Raw genomic sequence first — 14,945 nt, forward strand, 5'->3', positions numbered from 1 at the left:
GAAATACATGTAGATTTAATGACTTCATGTTTCATCATGCAGCAATTTTTTATACAGTGAGTCACTTGTTATTAACTAATTAATTTATTAAGTTCAGCTGTATATTTGTGGGCTATATATTTGGATAACACAGATAAACATTTAATATAGACCCCCATTTGTGTTGCCAACTTAATTAAACCAAAACTGGATATTTTCTCTTCCCTCCTTAAATATCTGTGTAACGTATTCTATATTAATAGTAGCTTTCCGGGCTTTGACCCCAGAACGATTTATTTCGCCATTTGGAAAGCACTTGGATAAGATTCATTAGTAATTCTGAAGCATTTAAAATTATTGCAATTATTTGAAACAAAAATCATTATTAGAGCTTTCATTTGCTGTGTAAGTTGGAAACAAATTCTTCAGTCACACTGTATGTGAGCTTCAGTGGAACTCAATGAAGTTAAAGGAAGATGTTTTAATTCACAGGACAACTGTCTGAGTCATGTTGAAATATACTATTTATAAATATCAACAACCAGGCCATAAGTAAAAGATATGTAATGATGCTGGCCAATACTATGGTATACCAACATAGTTTGTTCCTCCTCTCCATCTTAACAAATTTGGCAAGTTCTTTTCCACTCACATTCCACAAAATTTGCAGATTCTGTGGTTTACATATTATAATTTGAATGCACCCACAGTTGGCTCTTACTGTTTCAACTATTAGACAGCTCCTTTATTTTTCAAAGTGTTATGCATAACACTGAACACTTGCTCCATGAAAGCATTTGATGGTGGTGTGTCTTGAAGATGTTTAACAGTTTTGAACAAAGAAGGTGTCTTTTGCATGACTTAAAAAATTAACCCTAATATTAGAATATTTTTTTTATCACTTTCTCTTTTCTCAGAATGACGTTCTGAAGCACATGGTTCAGGTTCTCCTTAAATAAATGGCAAAACTTCATTCAAATCACAAATCTTCAAAATCAATTTTGTTGCTAGCAACTTCCACTCTCTACAAATTCAGTAACCCAAGCATGGAATCCATATTGGCATATTTTAGGAGGCACAAAGTTTATAGAGGCTGAGGGTGTTTGCAAACAGGGTGTTGAAAATATCTGGATAAAAGAGAGGTGAAGTGATGGGAGGTTGGAGAAAACTGCATAATGAGGAGCTTCATAACTTGTACTCTTCCCCAAGTATAATTATAATGATCAAGTCAAGGAGGATGAGATGGGCATGGCATGTAGCATGAATGGGGAGAAGAGGAATGCATATAGGATACTGGTGGGAAGGTTAGAAGGAAAGAGACCACTATGAAGACCAAGATGTAGGTGGGTGAAAAAATATTAAAATGGATCTTACAGACATGGATGGCATAGATTGGATTGATCTAGCTCTTGATAGGAACCAGAGGAAGGCTCTTGTGAACATTATAATGAATCTTCGGGTTTCATAAAATGCCGGGAAGTTCTTGAATAGTTGCACAATTGGCGGTTTCTCAAGAAATGCTCAGCTCCATGAGTGAGTGACAGAGTTTATAGAAAGATTCTTTTGTGAAATCATACCATTTTTCAAGACAGTCTAGAATTTGCATGTACATCTGCTGGGAATTTTGAATGAAAGTTTCTGTTCTTGTGGAGGAATTTTCTTCAAATGCTGTAATACTGGAATCCATAGAAATTCTTCACCTGCCTGTTGACAAAATTAATTTATTAGTTTACTGAAGGCTAAGTTTATTTCAGTGACTTGTATGTCATTACTTTCTACTTGTTTCATGCATACACTGAACAGATTAAAGACATCATGAAAATGTACAAGTATAGTTTTGGAATAATTAGTTCATCAGCAACCTCACAGTCATTTTCATAATCAACATATGTTCACATCACTCTGCTCACCATGTGTTGTTCACCTTGGCTCAAGAAATAAGGACTGTATTCCTGTCCAGGCCTTAAGTTTCCTGTCCAGAGAAGCAGACAAACTGAAGGACAGAATATTCATTTTCCAGAAATATGAAAATTTTTTTTCAATTATTCAATTTTCTTTGCACTTCCCACAATAAAATATCTGCACATAATGCAACTCTTTTCTCGACAGATCTAGTTCAGAGATAATATCTTTAATCTTATGAGGAATCATCCGGGTGTTTTATCTGAATCTTCGCAGAAATATAAATTGCTCGAATTATAACCAGAGTGCAAATCTAGAGTTGTACCCCTACACAATCAATGAATTATCTTGATCTCAGTTTTAAAGCAAGTGTGTGATAGGTTTTCAGCATGCAAATGTATCTCTCCCTACTCTCCACTCCCGGCCCACTCTCCTTCTCCTCCTTAATCTAAGTCCCAGATTTTCTATCGAAAAACTTAGTCACCTAGCTACACAAAATGCAAGCGCTTATTATTACAGTGACGCGTTACATATGATGCTGCTTTCAACTGTAGCGGGCATGGCTTACCAACATAATAGCGGGACAGTCGAAGTCTAAGAGGCAGCAACTACATAGCAGTAACAACTTTGTTCCGCTAGAGGTCAGCAGTGTTACTGAAGGCCGGATGGGCATGCCTAGGCCATTTTTGTATTTACAATATTTTTTCTGCAATTAAAAAAAAAAGAGGTCAGCAGTAGCAAATATTCACAGAGGGTCAACTTGCATATGCCTTCTAGGCAATCACGACCGATCATGCCCATGTTTATACTATTGTCTACCTACCTACCTATGGCCCTATAGCCCTTGTGGACCTTGGCGGGTTTTTCAGTTTCTTAACCTATACACAGTCGGTAGGTTGGACGGGGAATCAGCCAGTCGCAAGACCACTACCTACACACAGAACAACGTAAATACAAAATAAATACACACAGATACCCATGCCCTGAGTTGGATTCGAATCCACGATTCCAATGGTCGAGAGGGGAGAAAAGGGTTATTCCTTATATCGCGCGACCATTATGATCGGCTTTATACTATTGTACCGATTGCACCCATACAAAACCCCAAACTAAAGTACTAACCCATCACACTGTAATGAAAACAAAGTTCGCCTAACGTAAATTTCGTACAATGGTCAATTTTCTTGTACCTTAAAATTGTGAGAGATATTAAACGGTGAATTCTGTTGTACCATACGAGAGCCGTAACTAAAGTATTGTCCTAAATTAATGAAAACTAACTCACCTACATATCTTTGGCCAAAGCCAAGTACTTCAAAATGCTGAGATGTTTAACCATAACCTACCCTCTGGTTTATTCGATAAGTAATTTTGTTATCGATGTATTAGGATTTTATTTTGCGTTCTGGTGACCATATATAAACCTGTACATGTGTAAATAATCAAGCAGCTACATGTAGCAGGGCCTTTCTTGAAAATGTGATGGTATTTCAGTAGCTTTGGTAGTTGATAACATTTCAGTACCTGTTGGCCTCTGAATCGTTCACAGTGGAATACTGTTTTCCAGGATTCAGCAGTAGGACACGCAGTATGATAATGTGGGTTATGTAAATCATTCAAGTAATATTCGTCCCACATTCAAGCTATAGTTGTGACGTCATCGGGGTCAAGTATTTGCCTTGCCTAGTTTCAAGCATCATCATCATCTCGTAACCGGGTTGGACACAACATAAATTCCACATAAAAAGTAAATAGCAATTGTCACACTCCACCGAGCCGGAAAGTAGTTATGATATTCTGTGGGAACATTTGGACAGGCGGACAGGTGGACGGGTTTCTCACCGAGTTCCTGGAGAATCGCTTTCAAGGACACTATCAATGTAGTCCCACGGCGGAGCTCTTCCAGCCGGGAGGAACTGGATTTCATGTCATCGAAGGTCTCCATATACGAAGAACAGCTCCGTGGATGCTCATTGCTCAGAGGTAAAATATTACATATTCTTGATGTCGCTGCTAGACAAATTTACGATCACTCTCAGGACAGATTCTCTTTCTGAACACAGAAAAGGGCCCAGACATCCTTAAATAAATCGTGTCGGTTTGGACTTCGTGGTGAGGGGAAAAATTAGTGTCTGAGATGGTAAAGGAACCATTGGTCCTCAGCTCATAGGCACTTGATGTTCTATTATCCTTACCATTTTTATATGGGGGTACGAGGTAGCGTAGTTGGTTGAGGCAGCATGCTACAAGCCGGAAGGCCGCGAGTTCGAGTCCCGATGAAGTGATTTTTTTTCACTTTACCTAATCCTTCCAACCCCACTATGGTCCTGGGGTCGACTCAGCCTCTAAAAGGAATGAGTACCAGGAATCTTCCTGGTGGCTAAATGGCGGCCGGAGCTTAAGCCTGACAACACTACCACCATATGTGATCCGATTGTCTAGAGAAAATGTGAGAGCCTCGACGTCTCACAACCTTATGGGCCTTCACGCCTATTACAGGGACAGCTTTAACTTTAACATCATTATATATTTTGTTATGATTTTTCTACGTTAACCACCACTGCCCGATTTCAGCATCAACTAGTCGTTCTGTATTTCCACCTTGCATAATCCGAATTATTGACAGCGTCCTGAAATATACGAAGAAAGAATACAACCAGACAGAGCAAAATTAAAATCATTTTCCAAACTTAAAATTAGGGAAGTTTCAAGAAAGAGTTTTCAGATGTTTCCAGGCATTTGCTTTTGCTAGTCTCACATTAAATAAACATCCTAAAGCTCTCCCCGTAACGAATTATGATCATCAGCACACTCCACTCGATGTAACCCGCGTTATCAAGCAAGTCAGCTCAGCGATGTGGCCCATAAACAATCTCCTACAGCAGGTGCTAGTCCTAAAATCCTTTCCAATTCAATATTCATAAGAGTCTTATAACATTCGAGACTTGTACAGTTGATACAGCGTCAGTTACGAGACAGAGATCTAACCGGTCAGAGTGGCGAAAAGGATTTCTGTTCAGGATTCTCGATCCCTTTGACCCTCACCCAGGATCAAACCTAGGTCCTGTACTGCTGTTGCACGAAGCTGACATCGAGGTGAGAATGGGCGAGTCCCACCTGACATTCTGAAACTGGGTAACATCCATATCTCACAGAGCTGTGTCAACACAGGCTAAGCAGCTGTAATGTGGCGACCGCTGTTCACCCAGACATAGAATAGGCTATGGCCACTTCCTTCTAATACTCGGGCCCTCTTGCAAGATTGCGTTACAAGAGCGTAGGATTTGTGGTTCCCACGGCGAGGATTGCTTGGTTTACATTTCGACCCTGAATATGGAGGCAACATGTTGCTCCGAAACCTTTCATCAGACTACACATGATTATATCCCAGAAGATAAAATTATTATCCTAAGTTTATTCAAAAGTAGTCCTACAGTAGAAATTTATTTTGAACAATTACATAATTAGGTCATAAATTTAAAGTAATTTACATTAAAATTAGTGGCAAAGGATGACGGCGAAAATATAATAACATGATACTTGCACCACGTGAGAACTTCTGCACACCTCTTTAATGGCATAAAGTGTGGACAGTTTTGTATTAGGTCCGCTTACTATGTTTAACTTAACAATTACGTATAGATGTGTACTTTGTAAGATATGCATAAGGAGTAAGAGGCAATTAGCATTGTTTGTTATTTGTCCATGCAATGTATCGCGACCCGGGTTTGTTCTCAGGCAGGCTCATGTGAGATTTATTGTGGACATATTAACAATGGGTCAGGTTTTCTCAAAGTATCTCGGATTCCTCTGTTAGTTTCCATTCTACCAAGTGACATATAGTCATTTAGACGCAACATAGTCTCAATATTGATGCTGTCATTAAGTAACAAACTATTTGTCGTTAAAACATGCTACACCAAGACTTGTATTTCCTGTAATTAGCTATGCTTTTGTCTTAGAATGACTTACATGTTGAATTGTTGGTGGTAAAATTTCATGTGGGGCTTTCGAGTCCACAGAGGAAAACGAAAATAAATTCCATTTAGTTTCAGTTAATAGTCTTCTGCGATTTTTACGGCAGTAGGAATTAAGGTAAGATTAGGCAATAGAAAATTTATGTTTTAGGTGGAATCTGCCTTGGTCTAATGATGATTAGAACATTTACGAGGGACGGTGGGCTCTTCACCAGATAGTTTATGACTTATTTATTCATTTCAGAAATTGGACGCATATAAATTATGTTAGACATAAATTTATACTGTCATTTATTTGGGTGACTGAGACGCTGGTTCGGATTGGTAATTGGATTTATCAACAACCTACATGTCGTAACTACAAATAAGTATTTCACTCTTGTTGATTTACACAATTAACAATCACTTCACATTAATGTTCTCAGTTTACTTCCACTAGTCTTCACTATCCGTTTTCTGGCAATGGGTTTATAACACGGGAATTGTAAAAGTCTCATTAAATTACACACTCCCAGTCCCACTGCCCTATATCACACATAAGGTCTTCAATTCACAAGTTAACTATTTTTCAAATATGAACTTCCCGTGGATGTTAACTACTGAGAATTGTACTGTAGCGCCAATGGTCTTCAGTATAACTCCTCTGCACGGATCCCACGGAAAACACCGTCTCCCATTGTTGTGGATACGTGTTTACCGCTGCGTTGCCTGGCAACGTGCTTTTGCTCGGTGCGAACAGCGTAGAGAACATAGTTTCCCTTCTACTGTTAAGGTTTCCTTACCGAGCCGTTGCTCAGCAACGTGTTGATCAAATCCGTTACATTGCTTCCTCCTTAAGGCTCTTCGTCGCGAATAACTTGACGGTGCATGACCTTTCATTCCTTTCCGGAGGTTGCGCTTTTAACGTCTTATTGTAAATTGTTCTTTTCTTTTCTTCCTTGCTGACTACTCTTCAACCGCTAAATCCGCTCCCTTCTTAAGGGCGGTCATTCAGAACAGCTGCCTGATATGGTGCCAACCGGTTCAGATTCTTACCATAATCCAAAGTTCTCTTCTCTCTCTCTCCCTCTTTCTCTCTCACAACAGTGGGGCCCCGTAACTCCTAGTGCGACGGGTGCTCCCCTAAATCCAGCTTCTCTTATGCTAATGCCGCCTCTTTTCCCGCCTATATTAGGCAATCTTGATTGTAGTATCTCATTGATATTTCATTCAGCATTATAAGACTAAATGTAAATTTCTTTCAGTAAATCGGCCCACTTTATTGCTTCAAAATTAACAAACTTTTACGTAACACAAAGTATATTTCCTGAGACCCTGAGAACAGTGCACCAGTTTTCTCATAAACTTGGATTATGGCGTTACTTGACGGCTTGCATTTGCTCTGACCGCAGTATCTGATAATAGCTGACGCAGTATTTCGTAGTCTCAATTTAAATACAGCTTTCTTTTAAGATATTTTCATCTCGCAGTGTGCAAATTCAGTGAAATCGTGTAACGTATAAGAGTGGATTAGAGTGATCTAAATAAAATGTGAACCAAGTGGACTCGTAAAGACTATAAACACAATGAAATCCCTCTGAAATTCCGAAAGTCTGCATGCACGTATATCTCTAAGTTTTAAGTCGCGTCCACATTACTCCTGCTCGTGCTCGTGTGACTCACTATGCTCGCGAGTAATGTGGACTATATGACAAGTCACGAGAGAAGCAAATTTTTAATTTTTAATTTAAAAACTATAGCCAATGAATTAAAATACGACTACAGCCTATACACACTACGAGCAAATATACGGATCCTCACGCGCAGAAGCCTGGCGAGCAACTGAAATAGTGTGGACGAAGATTTTTCTAGCACAAGTAAAAGCCAGACGAGTCTCCCGACGAGCACAAGCCTGGCGAGCACGAGCACGAGCACGAGTAATGTGGACGCGTCTTTACATGCAACCACCGTCTCCCGAAAGCTGATGAAGTCCTCCATTCAAGAAGAAAACTTAACAAAGTTTCCTGTAGCCTACAGCCAGGCGTGTATGTAAGCATAATACAATTAGAATAAAGTGGACAGTACTGCTACACCGTACACCGACTAATGTTACCTGGGCAAACAACATAACAGGAACTACTACTGTTGTTAGCAAGTCTTCATGCAGACTTTCAGTAGCAAACATTTCTCTAATAACTTCCTAATTATAATCGATTTTTATGTCAAGTGAAATGTAATGATGATTACGCAAGTTATATTTCCTGTAATTATTTGTCTATATTTTAGCACTAATCTACAAAAGAGGAAGAGTGTAGAATCAATTATGTCTTTTCCATATTTACAAGAAACTGCGAGTCAATATTATGGCCAAGACAAAAGACTTCAGTCTAGATTAAGACAGCAGGCTTACGGCAGCTTTCACCCACCAACACAATATTTATTTTAATCTTTGTTTCGTTACACATTGATAGCTGACGATGGTGTTAATCCATGCAAACTTTAACTACAGAGTTGTCACCACAATTAAATTCTGCAGATAAAACCGTGTTTGTAAACAGTCAAATGATTGCAGTAAAAGGACGCCATTTGACGCGACTAACCACTAATCAGTGTCTCAATGACGCTACACGGACTGAAGAACATACGGCACTGTGTGTGCGTACTATATTATTACTTAGCTCGTGGTTGCTTATCATTTAGTCGAGGAAGTAGACAGCGTGAGTCTCGTTTTCGGTAAGGAAAGAATTGAAGAGACAGTGACGTACAGGAAGACTAGAGAGAGAGGGGGGGAAAAAAAGAAAGGAATAAAGAAGTCGCGGCGTGGATCTGCTGTCTCTTCTGCGTGACCCAGATCTGCCGCCTCCTTCACCCAGTTACCTGGTCCACACCGCAAACTGTCAGTGGGCCCCTGAACTTGGCCGCGGACAGACATTGCGCAAGGAGTAAGGGCACGTGTGCAGATGCGACACAGCCGGAAAGAAGTTCAGATACGAGACGGGCTGCTAGGATATTCTCACCACCACCGGTAAGAAACAGCTCAGCCAATGTAGAAGTGCTGTTGTTTATATTAAGCCACACGTGAGCAAGTGAAGCTAAGTAGTGAACAGTCTGTTTCCCCCCCCCCNTGGATCTGAAACATGCAGTAGCTTACTAAATGGGAAAGTAAATATTACAAATACTTTTATAATTTATTTTTTGATATATGTAGATACAGAGATATATTTTAATGAACTTTAAAATAGAAAGTAGGCCACTGGAAATCGGCGACGGGTCTTTCCTCAATGGCCAACGAATTTTAGCTCAGAACGTAAAGCATTACACAAACGTAAGTTAATATATCATTTGTATTTTATTTCCTACTATGCACTAAATGTTTCGACAGAAAGCGTGTATCATCAGGCGATGTATATAAATCGGTCACATGTATGTAGGTTGCGAATACAAAGTCTTAATGTGTGCATATGCGTAAAATGTGGTTAGAATTGTAATGAATCGTGTTGGATCCGACATAATTTGACTAAGTGAATGCAAATATGGCGGCTTTTATAGAGTTCTATCTTGGATATAATGCCAAGTAGTCCTTTGAATATCAACTGACGTTTCGGGGAAAAATATCGGCCCTAGCTTTGAAGAAAACGCCTAGCAAGAAACCATCATGTAACAGGTAGCGAGCGGAGCAACGTCTGTCGATTTCGAATGGAATAAACAATGTTATACCCCAGAATATAGAATTCTTCATAACCGCCACTATGGGAACTTCAAGTTCTTAGCAGTGTTTGTCCAGGTATAAAAGCTATCTGAAGTTTGAAGACTTGTGATGTAAGTGTGTGTGAGGGTTCCGTTTATGACTTTAAGGTAACATAAAGGAGATGTAATATTATACAAAGAGTAACCAATGCATGATTGTAGGCTCCCTGCAAATTCAGATCACCAACTGAAGACGCACAGATTGGAATAATTTTAAAATATGGTGACTTCTTTAGCCAGACTTCTGCGATGTTTAAAGTCAGATTTCAAGAAGAAATAGTTTTTACACATAGTTAATGCATGTTGTCGACTAAGCCTCTAACAGAATTGAGTACCAGGAATCTTCTTGAGGGTAATGGGAGGCCGCCACGTAAAGCTGATCACCTCACCGTCATGTGTGAGCCGTTTGTCTAGAAAATGTGGGAGCCTCGACGTCTCACAACCCTATAAGTCTCTACGGCCTCTTACATGGATAGCTTTACCTCTTTCTTACTTTAGAAATGTAGACGCCGACCTGCAAATATTGTTGTTGACAACATCAAAACTTTGTGTAAGCAAAGACTAGAAAGTCACGTTACGGAAGTTCGAAGGCAGATATCAGCTACAGATAAGGTTTTCAGGATTGCATATGCAAAGAAAGTCTAGCGTTACTCTCCCGTAACCGTTTTTGGGATTATGGCTGTCCGTCCATCTTCTCCCAGACGCTAAATGGCATCTTCATTATAGGACATCTGGCTTTCTGAACATCAAGAGAGCTCTTCTTAGCTTCGTTATGTTTTCATTATTATTTTAACCACGACATTATGCATTTCTACTTTTTAACAAATTTGTATTTCCAGCCTACGTATATTTGGCTTATTTCTCTACTTCACTTGCTGATGACCATTTACGGCCAAAACATTTAGCAAATTAGTAAGAAATATAAAGCCGGTCACGGTAGCCGAGCGGTCTAAGGCATGCACTCTCTTCGCTCGCTCGGAAGCCGGGATCGTGGGTTCGAATCCCACTCAGGGCATGGATGTTTAGTGTCTGTATGTGTGTGTGTGCTTTACTCTGTGTTTGTGTACAGGTAGGGGTCTTGCGACGAGCTGATCACCCGCCCAAGGAGTCCTACCAAATATCTAAGATCTAGTAAACCGACGTGAAACAGAGAGTTCATGGAGGTAGGCCGAGGCACAAATTTGCGCTGTAGCGCAAAAAAAATGTATATGAAAAATTGTTTAATGTGAGATTAGTGACTATAGATGATATTTCTTAATTATACTGATAGAATTATTTAATTACTCAGAATATTGACATTAGGATTCCAGTGGTAATTTTGCTACTTTGGATTTCCTCTGGTAATTTTGTTTTGCAATGTATCAATTTGGTAGGATATTTTCCGCCTTCCGCTGTATATTTATACCTGTTCTTCTGAATTCCTTTTATCTCGCTAAGTATATATTTATTTGTGTATGGATTGGCCTATCTGAATGAATAATAGCTTTAGAGCTAAGACAATATTTGACCCAAGATCAGAAAGGAAAAAGAGGAATTGGAACACCTAAATCGAGATGGGGGATTGTGTGGGTCAGGAGGTCAGATTTGTATGGGGAGAGTAACTAGACGAGAATAATTGAAGAAGCCTGGCATTAAATAGGAAAGAGTGGAAGCAATATTTGAAAGAATCCCAAGATGCACACAGGGGCCTAGAGCCAATGATGATGTATCCGTATCTCTTTTAGTATAACAAGACAAGTCCACTTACTAATATTAGGAACTTTACGTGAGGTGTCTCTCTCTTTTTCTCAAGTTGGATCGGTGCATTTTCTACGTGTCATAACTAAGCTTATAGTTCAACATAGGCATTGCTTACGGGCTGGACGTTAGAAGGGTAAGAGTTCGAGTCCCTGTAGGGCCAAGAATTTTTTACACCTCGTCCAGACCGACTCTGGGGCCCACCCAGCCTCCTATCCAATGGGTACGGGGTCACTTTCTCCGAGGGTAAAGCAACCTAGGGGTGAAGCTGACCCCTCACCTCCAACTATTGCCGAGGTCAAGAAAAGTGGATCTGTACATCCACTCCCCAAACGTCTTCATTGTGTAGTGCTTCATTAGTTAAGCACAGGGACAACTTTACCTTACAATTTAATATTGTTTTCTGAAGGTCCTAATTGACCGAGTTTCGTGAAACTTTCGCTGCGTGTTGCTGGAATTCTCCCGATCGTGGTACTTTCCAAGTTCCTGTCTCCAAAGGTACCAAAATGCTCTGCGACGCAGCGAGTTGAGGACATTGTAGTGCCCGAGCTTTGTGTGAAGGTGAACAGCTTGCAAGTTGTATTAAAGTATTTCTGTGCAAGGTGAAGAATAACATGACATTTCCAGTTATTTTATCTAATGATGAATTGTTGTAACACGACGTCATCATCATCATATTTTGTCACGGAGTTAGACACTGTCACTGTTGCTGGTTTCGGCCTCATCTTGCGCGTCATCCAGTAATTTTATTTAATTTGGTGTTCATGTTGTCTTCCTGTCAGACTGGATTTCAGGATTTGTTTTGTAAACCTGGAGGCTTGAATTTGGTGGATGTGTTGCAAAGAATTATTTTTAAATCCGTCAGGTTTTTCTTATAAAGACTGGAATTTGAGTGGTCTGGAACACATTCAATTATCTTCTGGTTAGGAGAATATTTAGGCCCCAGAAGATGAAGTAATAGGAGGCTGGAGAAAATTCTATAATGAGGAGCTTCATAACTTGCATTCCTCGCCAAATATTACTGGCATTATCAAGTCTAGGAGGATGAGGTGGGCAGGGCATGCAGCTCGCGTGGGATAGGACTGCATACAACGTTTTGATTGGAACACATTAAGAAAAGAGGCAATTAGGGAGACCTATACGTTGACGGAGAGGCAATATTGTAACGTGGATAGCGAGACTGTTGCGAGGTAACGGACCGGTAAACTCCCCGCAACCGAATACACAAAAGGCACCAATTGAACGAGTATCTCAGTGGAGGAATATTATTGCACGTTGCTAGGCTACAGCGCACTAATGAAGACGATGGCTAGGAATCACGTGACTTGTTATGTGTGTGGTCTTCCTTATGCAACAGTAGAAGTGGGTTTCCTGTGCGTGGTCCGTACGGCAGCATATTCAAAAGAGAGACCCGTCCTCTCGTCAGAGAGGACGCCCCACAAAAAGACAAGATATTGACTGTCAAACAGTAATAAATAACTGGTCATGAGCCCCAAATGGGCTCAAAATCAAGACTTACTGACTGACTGACTGACTGACCGTCAGTCGCAATTTGACTTTGACTTTGAGCGTTCATTTGAGTTCTCGGTAGGAGATATCCACGGGAAGTTCGCAGAAGACCTGTGAATACTCTGTGTGTTATAATTACAGTAATCTTGAAAGTGTTACAATTATTTGTAGTTGCGACTAGCGAAGATCAAGAACAGCGCCGTAGACACTCAGACACAGAACAATATTAAAATTAATCATAGAGAAATATAATGGAGTATGTGGACTGTATTAATCGAGTTCAGGACAAAGATCCCTGGCGGGTTCTTGCAAATGCCGTATCGAACCTTCGGGTTCCATAGACCTCTGGGTTGTTCTTGAGTGGCTGAGAGGCTGTTGAATTCTGAAGAACTCAGCTCCATGAAGTAAATTAGTTCCTTTCTCGCAAAGAACATTTCACTCTGAGCTCTTAGTCTATTTTCGAAACATCATACTGCTCAAATTTCATTCCGTACAGGAAGGAAAGAAGAGAGAATATTTTGTACAATTGAACGGGGTCTACTCAGCCTCGTGAGGATAATTGAGGAGCTACTTGAATGTAAATAGCGGCACCGGTCTAGAAAACCGAGTTTAATTGCCGTGGGGATCCGTTGCGCTGCCCAAGTGACACCCTCTCTCCGCTAAATTTGCCACTAACTTCGCCTGCAAGCGGTGATCGCTCGGTCGATATAGTTCGCTTGCGGACTAAAACTACGGAGTTTTTTTGTAATATTAAGCTCTTTTATACCGTCTTGTGACTTAGAATATGAAATTTAAATTGTGAAAACGTTTTATGCACATGATCAACAAAATTTCTTAGTTAGAAGCCAATAACATTATCCACGACCCTTGCACCACAAGGGAATGCACTGAAGTAACATTTTCCCACAATTTTAACCGCGAAGGATGTAACATAGCTTTACCTCTTCCATATCCATCACTGCTTCATCCAGCAATGAGAGAACTCCCTCTCTTATGCAAGTGGGTCTAAGAAATAGAAGGAAGAGAAGAAGAAGAAGAAGAAGAAGAAGAAGAGGAGAAATCAAAGAAAAAGGAAAGAATCTTCCATGACCTCTTGTTCTAAATACGGAGTCTTTGAAACGCTTTCCCTCACCTTTTCTTAGGACCAGCTGGTAGACAAAATATCTTTAATCTCCTATTTTTTCGTTTTCACAATATTGTCACCAACCACATGATCGCTCCCTGATGGTTAGCATCCCGCTCCTCTGTCCATTCAACCACGGCTTTACCTCAGTCACACTGAAGATAGCAAGTGAAAATTTTGTCGAAACGTTGTAAAATTCTCCCAACATTCGACGAGCTCTAGACCCGAATTCATAACGCACACATCAGTTATATGAGCTTCCTGAAATTGGTAGTTTGAATTTTTTCTCTTACGTTGGATATTATGACTGGATTAAGAGTACACTAAGCGTAGCCCTTAGCAGTAAAGTGCATGGCAGTAATGCTCATGGACCTAACACACTTCAGTATCTTCCAAGTCATTAACAAAATTTGTCCTTCAGGAATGCCAAACATACCTGCTCTGAATAAATTCGGTTTTTAATAATGTTGCTTAAAATTATGAGTATTACTTGTAGAGCTACAATTTCTTTATTAAAACCGTCACAATACAACAGTGTTAAGGCCACTGCCTAGTTTGGCACTGCTACGTGTTTTGGCTATTAAAAGCCATCATCAGGCAAATACATGGCCAACATATACACCACTGAACTGCAGTACTAATAAATTGGATATAATAATATTAATTATATTTAAATACTTGGCGTAAAAATACAATAAATTAGATTAAATAAAACAAAAGTTATTATATAAAACAAGAATAAACTCAGTCGTTGTTTACATTCCCTACAGAACGGACAGTACTTTGTATGATGAGGCGCAGACTAAATAATTAACAGTAATATTACTACATCTACATCACGAGCCTCCAAAACAATTTATTATATATATATATATACAGAATATATTTGTCAATTTGTCAATGGGAACACAACAGAATCACAAAAATCAAAGACTGATTCGATGATGTAAAACATCACTCGAAAAATTTTATTCTTAATTACTATAGGATTC

At 39.7% G+C, this 14,945-nt stretch overlaps 1 protein-coding gene across 1 annotated transcript in view; it reads left to right on the plus strand.

The window, feature by feature from the left end:
- Positions 1 to 8,554: 8,554 nt before the first annotated feature.
- Positions 8,555 to 14,945, plus strand: part of LOC111862381 (serine protease filzig) — a 64,116-nt gene continuing 57,725 nt past the window's right edge. The window contains exon 1 of the mRNA XM_023847716.2: positions 8,555 to 8,862. The gene's annotated coding sequence lies outside the window, so the exon portion shown is untranslated. The remainder of the gene's footprint in view (positions 8,863 to 14,945) is intronic.

Source organism: Cryptotermes secundus, unplaced genomic scaffold, assembly GCF_002891405.2.
Source record: "Cryptotermes secundus unplaced genomic scaffold, Csec_1.0 scaffold674, whole genome shotgun sequence".
Classification (NCBI taxonomy): Eukaryota; Metazoa; Arthropoda; class Insecta; order Blattodea; family Kalotermitidae; genus Cryptotermes; species Cryptotermes secundus.